Below are 10,412 nucleotides of genomic sequence, written 5' to 3'. Positions count from 1 at the left end.
TAAGCATCCACACACAAACACACCCCCACCCCCCACAACCACCACCACACACTCCTCTCCTGAAAGAAGACAGCCACACTCTTAGCCAGTTTGCTTTGGCTCATGGACAAGTCGACCATCACCACCTTGGCAAACAATTCCTGGAATCCTGAATAAATTATTCATCTGAACAAGCTCTCTCCCTCTCCTCCTCTCTCTAAATCCTTCCCTCCTTCTCCCCACCTCTCCGGACATGGACAGAAATTCCCTTAACACAGGCTTTCTGTGCACACGAGCCAAAAACACCGAACCTTCAATAGAGAAGACAGAGGGAGAGGAAGAGAGTGGTGTGTGGTGTGGCCAGCAGGGTGCCAACAGCCCAATAATTAAAGCCCCAACCTACTGCTCACCACGCTCCACCCTTAAGGACTGACTGACCCCACCCACCTGCACACAATGCCCTTTAGACACCTGGCCTTCCTGGACCAGACCAGGACATGCTTAACACACACAAAGCAAGTTGTCAACACACACACACACACTTACTTAGCTGTTTAACCAAATCTCCACTCATTTTGCCACTTGTTTTGATGGCTTTTTATTTTTATTTTATTTTGCAGATTCTGTACCACTGTTGCAATTTAAAACCAGTGCACTAATTATTTTTAATTTAATCACATCATTGCAGCCATTTGGAACTGGCACACTAATTGCTGTATTTATTTATGCAATAGCCCATCCTTCACACTAATCCCTGATCACAGGGAGAGGTTTGTTTCTGGTGATGTCATCACCTTGGCCTAGCCCAGAACAGGCTAGGCCACACCCGTATGTACAATAGAAGTGTAAGAGTCTGCTCACTCTGCACTGTTTATTTAGACACAGGTTCATCTCAGACACACACACACACACAGATAACATTAACCTGGCACGCTCACGTTCGCACTAAAACCTGGGCCCTTACATCACCTCATTAAACACCAGGGGAAAGAAAAAGGACTCCTGATTTTTTCCACAACATAAACATATTAGTCAAGTGATTTATTTTTTAACTTATAACCAGCACCCATGCACCCCCCACCAAACACACACACACACACACACACACAGTGGCATCCCACCCAGTCCTGCACGGTGCCAGCTGGTCACACGTGTGCAGAGTGTACGTGTGATCGCCCCGGTGGCACACGCAGCTCTGTCAGCACGTGGGTCTGAGTTTCTGCTCTTCCTCACCGCCGCACTTCTTCAGCTCGTGCCGCGTTCTCTGACGCAACGGTGAGTTCTCCTGCGCCGAGCGCTATCCTGCACTGAGGCGGCAGTTCCACGCCTCGTCGAAACGAACAGACCCGGGTAAACACGAGGATGCGTGCGACGCCTTCCACGCACGGCAGAAACAGTGGCGCGTAGCCCCCTGAGAGACCATGCTAGACGGCCCCATGAGGACACCCAGCCTTTGCTATGATCGCTAACCGGCTTCCTGAACAACTCGCTCACGTATTATTGCAAATTTTCCCCCAAACATCCACAGCATCCTTTACCCTTAATAAACCTGAGCCCCCCCCTTCCCCCAAACCCCACACTATGACACAGGGGAGTGTGTAATCAGGACACGCAAACACAGCCCAGAGGCATTTACACCGTGAAGGCGGCATTTCGTGACATGAATGAGAAGGAAAGAGGCCACATACCTGTTTGTGCATTTCGATGTTCAGCCCGTAGGACATCTCATAGTACTGCAAGTGAAAGGAAGACATGGATGATAAGACACCGCAAACAGTCACGCACGCACGCACACACACACACACACATACACACACACACACACACACACACACACACACACACACACACACACTTCCCAGATCTCCCAGCAAGTGACAGCGTGACTCGGGACGCAAGAACGTGGGTGCTAAGCATACAGTCGGCACCATTTGAAGCAACTTGCTTTTGTATAGGCGGTCTAACAGAAAAGGAACACAAGACCTCTCCTGTTTGCTACTAGATCTGTGAAAGCACTGTGGCACACACTGACATGAACACACTCTTCGGGAGGCAGGGAGAGGAATGACCGGGATGAGCTGACTTACTTGCCCCCCCCGCCCTCCCTCACAGATGACAGGCAGAAATGCACCCGGTCCCCTGACCAAGAGGGAATCCCAGCCATCAGTCAAAGGTATTCTGGGCCCCCAGAGTTCCTGCAAAGTGCAGCCTCCAAAATCCACTCCAGACGTCTCTGCACAACTACAGGAGACCAGAGACTTATCAGGTGTCCAATCAGAAGGACGGCAGGGCGAGGTGCCCGGTGTGACACTGCTCTCAGTTCGAGTCGCGGTATGTCCGCGAACAAAAAGCTTCTGGTTTTCAGAGTCACGCGTCGCACGCGCTTCAAACTAGGCGAGCGCAATCTGAAATCTGACCGCTTGCTCCCGCTGACCTCGGTGTTCCAGTTCCCAATCACAGCAGCCGTGACGGAGAAATCAGCATGCTCCAAACTCGCCAAAAACATGCCGCGAGTTTGCTCCTGTGCACACGAACCCAGCGTCAGGCTAGTTTCTGAAACGCTGGGTTTAATTTTTCCTTCCTTCACCATATCCCCTTCCTGCTTTGTTTGGTATAAAAGAGAACTGTTGGCTAATGTGGTTTGGAAGAACACAAGGGTGCCTCTCAGGGTTGGCTACATCTGTGTTAGCATGGAGCCACAGGAGACTACAGCACCCAGCATCAGGTGACCGTCCCAACACCAGGGTCAAAGCCCCTCCCCAACACCAGCTTCACCCCATTTACCCAGCACTGCCCATTATCACACTCCTGTGAAAAAAAATAATATTTAACAAAAAGTATGTGAATCCCACTTGTCCAAATAAGATAAGAGAGGTTAATACAGTTCAACACACACACACAAACACACACACATACACACACACACACACACACACCTCTTACATCAGAACCTGCAAGAACTGTTTTTCCTTTCGCTATGCACAAGATTCCAGAAAGGGGGATACGAGTAAAGGTGAATGATTAGCCATTAATACATCGATCTGGATGAAACAGCATGGCAGGTGCCAAACAAGTTCAGGCGTGTTTACATTTCAGCCTTTGTAGTACAACCAAAGCTGTTTACATAAATACTATAATATATTTTAATCTGTTTTCTTCAAATATATGTGTTCTAAATTTTATTACACTACCAGCTTAATCAGGCATACTTTCTTTTTCAACATTTCTGAAATTGTTTATATGAATGAACCGTGTTTCCACCCAGAACTAACCACATCCTCACATATACAAATATACAATCTCACTATAAAGTGCTTTAAATCTAAAAATTTAAGATTGCTAGATATCATGCAAAGCTGTTGGTGGGGGTGTCTAGTCGCAAACAGGTCAGAATGTGATTCAAGATGACCCAATACACCCTGCCCCAAACACTGGACACCTAAACATACTGCCCATTTTGCAACACACACACCCCTCCCTAAACTCAACTTTGATACTGTATTCTGACACACTCAAACACGCTGCTCTAATCTCAACTTTGATACTCTATGTCCATCAATGCAAACAGCTAAAGAGGAGCAGTAAATACTAAACGTTAACATCTGGCCAGGATGCCTGCGGTTTGCCAGGACACGGTGTAACACCTATCACCGAGTGGGCGCCCTTACCATGACGTAGTGACGTTGCATCTCTGTCTTCTCATTGGCCAGCTTGTCATACTCCACCTTAAGACTAGAACAAATGACAAAACGTGCTTATGAGTGTCAGAGTGTCTTGTACAAGACAGCTTACTGCAATTAATAGGAAGTAAACCATCTCTCTTTGCTATAAATAGAACTTGTGCGAGACCCATGCCTCTGATCTAAAGGTAGTTCATGGACCAACACTCTTAAGGTGCACTGCAGGGGGTAGGGCGGAGAGTTACCTGTGATACTGGGCTTGAAGGAACTGAAACTCGTCTTTGATCCTATCGCAGGACTCTGCTACTGTGAATTTGAAGCCGGGCTGACCAGGCTGATGAGGTGCCTGCAACGTGAAGATCATTTCACTTACATTCTCTTATAAAGTCAACTAATACTGTGAGGGTATGCCTGTGACCTGCTACCGTTACCAAAACAATCATACCAAAGCTTTTGCTATTAAGGCACTGCGCAGCCACTACGGACGACATTAAGAGAGACTGTGAGAGTAATATGACTCATGGTAATAACCGCTGGTGGTGTCAATAACACATTTCATGCTTCCTGATTCTCGGGGAAATTATATTTCGTCGGCGGCTTGAACTGCGGTTTGTCAGAGCTGCCCGTGCGATCCCTAGAGCTCGGCCTGGTGGTCGTTTTTATACTGCTGGGAATAGCCACCATCACTCAACAGCATTGTCCGTGACACAGCTCGATGGGTCACTGCGTCTAAACAGCCTCAGGGAAAAACTAGGCCGATTTTTTTTGTTGTTGTTTTGTTTTTTTTTTTTTCGTTGTTCCTTCACACTCTTTTCCCGTCACGTCTCAGACCACCAGTAGCCACATTCATGTTAACAGACGTCACTCAATGTGTAATTTCAAACTCTATGGATGTGGGTTTTTTTGTGTTTGTTTGTGTTTTTTTTATTAAATAGTCAAGACAATTGGTGTCCACTGAAGCGATGTAAACACAAGTCAGTGAGACGAAGGGAGAACTACTCCATTGTTTGTTCTAGCCGTTAACAACGGATAAAGGCCACTGTGCGCGCGGCGCCGAACCCAACATCACGCGCTAATGGGTGACGAGGTCATTAGCTCGCGCACGGGACTAGAACGGAAGGCAATTGGCTGTAACTATAATCCTATACTGGATTGGGGATTCACTCACCGGATGCCGGCCCTGTGGATACATCTTGAATGTATCCTCTCTGATGTGTAGATCCAGGAGATGTGGCGTTTTCCAGTACGATAATCCAAGTAGGTGAGCAATAGTCCGCCAGCCCTCCCTGCACTCGCAGGCGCGCGGACAAAGCCCAGCCCTCGAGATCAAGGTTCCGTCCACCTAGACTGCGCTTCTCTCAATCCCCCTTGATGTTAAGATCCTTATCCTTCACGCCCAAAACCGAACAGGCGAGGAGAAAGCACAAAACAGTGTATTGGCTATATTTCCAGAAAATTTATGCATGTAAAGGATGTTTGCGTGCGGGTGAAAAACACGATAGTTGGTGGAGGCAACAACTATGTGAGAGATTCGAGCTGTTTTGTTTCGGGTCAGGGTGTCAGCTACGGCTAACAAGCTGCCCGGGTTTCCGTGCGCCTTCTTGCAATAACAAGATTTCCTGGTTTTGATGACTAGTGTTTACTTTAATCCGAAAAGATTCTCACGATCCGTCTAAAATCCGTGTGCGTGTTCTCCGCCGGGTGCTCATACACGTCTCAAACAGTGTAGTATCAAATGTTTACCAACAACACTGAATTGTACAACAAAACTACAAGAAATATATAATAATATATAGCAAAGCCTAAAAAACTGTTTATTTAACCTTGAACGGATTAATTATAATGCTACTACGAAATGCAAAGCTTCGCCTACAGTAAAAGATGTAACAGCAAGCTTTGGGGTAAAGGAAAACCCGGAATAGAAGAAACGGTGTGTAACGGCGCTGAGACTACTCGATAGCTGAAATCAGCAGTCTGGTCGTGTAGATTACAAGTGGATCCTCATCCTCGTCGTTACCTTTTGTCTCCACAAAATCCCCCCTCGATCGCAGGCGAACAACACCGATAGTCCCCAGCACCCAGAGTCGTTCGCTCGTGACCTTATGATGGGGAGTCTACTGCGAGCTAGACCGTCTCCGGCTGCGCGACGTGCGATCCCAGCTTTGGACCAGTTCTGTTCGGAAATGTGGTGGTGCGCTTAAGGAGCAGCACCGCGAACGGTGTCGAGAATGCCTTTCCAAATAAACTGCGGTCAATGGTAGATTATAAATTCGCTCTTGGTCTCACAAAAAAAATCCAATCGTTGTACGACAGCAACGAGTGACTTCTCAAATCCAAAAATTGATGTTTTAAAAAGGTCTGCTGGTAAAAAAAAAAAAGTTTACGCTCGAACGTGCCAACCTCCTGCAATAGCTTTGCCCAGTTACTCCACCACTTGCCGTACCACACACAGACTGCCCACTGACACGAGGATTCAACTGCCGCGAGAGCGACCCGAGATAGCCAATCAGATCTCCAGAAGGAGTTTATCTAGATTGACCAATCACACGAAGAGACCCACGTGGGGCTTGCTGCCGCCCCCTGCACTGATTGGACTATAAATATCTGACCTCATGTTCGCCATTTTGGATCTAAACATGTTTTCCCTCCAGACAAACAGCTTACATGGGCGACGATTGTTCGAAGTATAACCACCAGCTGAAATCTCGGAAATGTGCGATGTCTAAAGAAATTAATTTTGATGGCGAAATTAACAATCGGAATGCTTCATCGGTTGTATACGTTAATAAATAGAATAATAAAAAGTCAAATCTCCAGCAAATCAACCTGTACAAAGACCTATTCGGATATAATACACCACGTCGCCTGTGCATAACTTTGATATCTCAAATTTTGCAATTTATGAAAACACTAACAATGCCACATGCTTCTGAAACGCCCAAAATAGGCCTTTTCCGCAAACACGCTGAATTCTTTCGTATAAAAGATGCCAACGTTGTTAGCGTGGTGCACAGTAAAATAGGTGTATTTGATAAATAGTTCTGAAACGGTTTACGCAAACCTTTTTATTACATATATATACAATAAAATAATAGAAAAATAATTTGAAATCAACCCCATTACTTGATTCATGCTGTCAGCTCAACGACAACCAAAGCTCAACATGTCTGCACCCGAGAAAACCAACCTATCACGAGTTGCTCGCAATACTCTGCCCCACGTGGGCCATGTGATCCGCGTCAGGACAAAACAGCCAATCATAACGCCTCTTGGTTCCATGGTCGCGCCTGATTGGATTAAAGTGGCAAGGCCTGTCAGTCTGGAACCTGTGTTGTCAATCAAGCCCACGAGGGGCAGAGCGCTGACAAATGCCTGTGCCTCTCAGCCTCCTGCCTGCGAATAGTGCTTGGAATGGCTGCTTAATTAGCTTCGAATGGCTTTTCCTTCCAGCTCAAACAATCTGTCACTACCATGTGGTAAAAAGAGCCTTGCGTAAAACAAAAGAGGGAAAAGCTAGTAGGGGCTAAATATCAGTTTGATTTTTTTTCCCTCCGTCTGCATTTGTATTACCTCTAAACAAAGCATTTATTCCGCTCAAACATTGGCTCATTGCAACCAACTGTCTTTATTTGTTTTAACTTATCTGAGCAAAATGTCTCAAAAAGCCAATGTAAATTGATATGCATTATATGTTTTCCTTTTATAGGCTATCAAATCGCATTATTGTTGCCTAAAAATTGTCAATTTACAGTGCTACATTTTGACTTTTCGTTTTATGGGTTTCTCAAACACCTTTCATGCTTTACTGAGCAAGAGTATGAATGAGTAACACAGACCTTGTGCAGCTAATGTGACCAGTATCAGTGCACACGAGTGGGGTTGAGCGGTTAATATGGGAGGCCTAAACACCATAATCTACATCTGGTCATATCATCTACAGAAGAAAAGTGAGTAAAATCTCACAACCAAATAAAATAGATCTACATCACACACGTACACGAAGTGGTCTTAACGTCTGCTTAAATTTCAAATGCTTGCAGTAAGGTTTGTCTAATTGAGCTCCTTTTAAATGTTTTTGTCGCCTGTGTTTTAATTTGTTTGTTTTGTTGTTGTTTTCTAGAGGGGGAGGGGGTCACTGTTGATTAATTGTGAACTTTGGCCAGACAAGGCAAGGGTTGCGTGGGATCGGGGGTGGAATTAAGACCTGGGGTGGATATCAATGTGAGGACAGGAGTGATGGCCCCTACAGCAAAGGTCCACTGGACGCTTTCATTTCAGTCCTCAGGATACCACAGCAAGTCCACTGTTGCATTCTGCCACCAAAAACACTTCAGTCAGAAAACTGTAGAATGATAATTACCTGGCAAACAGGTGCTGGTTAATGAAATACAAATAAATTATGGACAGTATAGGGGTTGGGGCTGAATTAAGGCCTTCTGGGTACAGATGTTAACAAAGAGGAATAGTTGCTGACTATTACGTGCAAAATATGAACATATTGTGTAGTTGAAATGAGTACTATGTGCTTAGAAGTCAAACTGGGTGCAGTCAAGCTGTGACACGTGTGCTTGTGTGTGTGTGTTTATGTGTGTATGTATGTGTTTGTGTGGTGTGTCTGGGAGAGAGAGGGTGAGAGAGTAAACTGACCTTCTAATCTCTTGTGGACAATCTTTTATTCCCTTCAATAAAAAGTGCTATTAGAGAAAACAAATGGAAGCCAGTATGCTTCTCTGCAAGTGTGTGTGTGTGTCTGTGTGTGTTGGTGGGTACGTGCATGCGTATGTAATGGAGACCCCCACAGTGTTTATTTACACAGTAACCCCAGATGCTGTGAAACTTCCACCATGTGGCCTTAAGCACACACACACACACACACACACACACACACACACACACACACACACACACACACACACACACACACACACACACACACACACACACACACACTCAGGGGCCTGTTTGCTGAGGTAGGTTTTAATTCTTCAGTGAAAAATGACAGGCCAGAACTCCCCTGCATCCATGCCGTGCACCCGCCTCCGCACTCGCCCTATTGGCCCCAGCGTCTGCCTGTCCCTGTGGCCCCGCCCAGCACGGCCAACCCAGTGGCTCAACACAGAGCGCTTGCCCCGCCTTCCAGCGCAAGGCTCCACCAATGCCCAAGGCAGAGCTCTTTTGGGGTGTCTTGATGATTTAGCCAGAACTAGAGTGAGCACCCTTGCATCCGGCAGCAGTCGGATAATCTTAGGCAAATCTGCATAGCTTATTCACACCCCCGCTCCCGCTCTAACAAACAGCTCTCGGTACGTTTGCATGGTAATGTGGCTCTAAATGATAGCTGGTAGGATTATCCTCAGCTTGAGCAGAATGCTTCTCTCTCTCTCTCTCTCTCTGCCTCTCTGCGCCTGATTTGCGCGGTAGTGGAGCAGAAAAGGGGGCCTGACTGTGCGTGGCATGGTCGTATTGTGCAGCGGCTGGGTCTCGGGATTATTGACATGCTTTCATTTGTGGGCCCTGGCTCTGAAAGGGGACGCATTCCTGCTCACAATAGCCCAGTGTGCCGCTCTGGGGCCCTGAATGGGCCAGGGAGTATCAGGGCGACTCGTCAAGCAGCAATCAATGCAAACAGGATGAAAGGCCTTATCAAACGGGACAAACGCAGACATGAGCACTGTCGCCAAACGCAAAGAGGCAGGGGGTGGGATGTGTGTGTGTGTGTGTGTGTGTGTGTGTGTGTGTGTCATGGGGGGGGGGGGGGTGTCGTTGGGGTGAAAAACAAGAAACGGAGAGAAAGATGGAGGCTTTGGCCCTAGGCCCCGTTGTTCAGAGAGAAAACGAGGGGGGGAAGGAGGCAGAGCCAATGAGCACTGGGGAACTCTAATTCTCTGACGTCAGCAGCCTCACAGCTATATCTCCACAACAGAAGCGGTGACATTGTCGATGCTCACACTCGCTGCCAGCCGATTTAGCATACATCAGCATACGCCGCTCGGATGCTATATCCATATAAAAGGCGTCGTCGCTGGTGGATCTGTGTCGGTTAATCCGACGCGGTGACTGGGGGGTTGCCAGCGATGATGGGGGGGTAAGAAAGGCCCATCTCTTCAGGGACTCCCCTCCCCAATCCTATCAGCTCTGATGGATTTTGCTCTAATCCCACTATAGAGGCACAAAACTCCACACAGGAACCTGTAGAGTGTGAGCCTCTTAAGAGCAGCATTGCCTATCACAGTCATACATTACTGTGTTCTGCATTTCTGTGTGTCCGCAGCCACGTGTGTGTGTGTGTGTGTGTGTGTGTGTGTGTGTGTGTGTGTGTGTGTGGCGTGTGTGTGTGCGTATGGGTGTGGGGTATTGCAGGGAACACAAGGGTCTATCTAAGGTCATCTGCAAAGCTGATCTGTGGCAAACAGACAACCTTAGAGGTTCCAGGAAAACATGGCAACAATAAACCAGTTCTATCCCATGCTGAGGAATGAATAATTCTGTCCACAGTAAGATTCAGTCACAGCTCAAATACATATTTGCAATCTCTAAATTATTTGTTAGAGACAAATTTTTCTAATGTTTTTTTTTCAAGGGAGTAGAAAACTAAACGAACTAGCCTTCACTCTAATATTAACTGTGTGCATTAGGTTGTAGGCATTTTTGTCAGTTTTTTAACTCTGTCTATGCCCTGTTGAAGATCAAATCCCAATTGGACCAAGTGCCTAATGCAGCCATGAGTTCTTGAGAAATACTGTTTGCCACTTG

General features: G+C 46.6%; 1 pseudogene across 1 annotated transcript in view; it reads right to left on the bottom strand.

Annotated features, from left to right (window-relative positions):
• The window catches only part of LOC143504344 (transducin-like enhancer protein 3-B), a 12,411-nt pseudogene extending 6,271 nt beyond the window's left edge, over positions 1-6,140 (bottom strand). The window contains exons 1-5 of the transcript XR_013127541.1: positions 5,677-6,140; positions 4,828-5,047; positions 3,905-4,005; positions 3,648-3,711; positions 1,668-1,712 (exon numbers count right to left, since the gene is read on the bottom strand). The product of XR_013127541.1 is annotated as a transducin-like enhancer protein 3-B (transcript). The remainder of the gene's footprint in view (positions 1-1,667; positions 1,713-3,647; positions 3,712-3,904; positions 4,006-4,827; positions 5,048-5,676) is intronic.
• Between the last annotated feature and the right edge of the window lie 4,272 nt (positions 6,141-10,412).

This window comes from Brachyhypopomus gauderio, unplaced genomic scaffold (assembly GCF_052324685.1).
Source record: "Brachyhypopomus gauderio isolate BG-103 unplaced genomic scaffold, BGAUD_0.2 sc266, whole genome shotgun sequence".
NCBI classification, from domain to species: Eukaryota; Metazoa; Chordata; class Actinopteri; order Gymnotiformes; family Hypopomidae; genus Brachyhypopomus; species Brachyhypopomus gauderio.
Note: the sequence above shows the minus strand (reverse complement) of the source record. Positions and strands in the feature narration are given on the sequence as shown.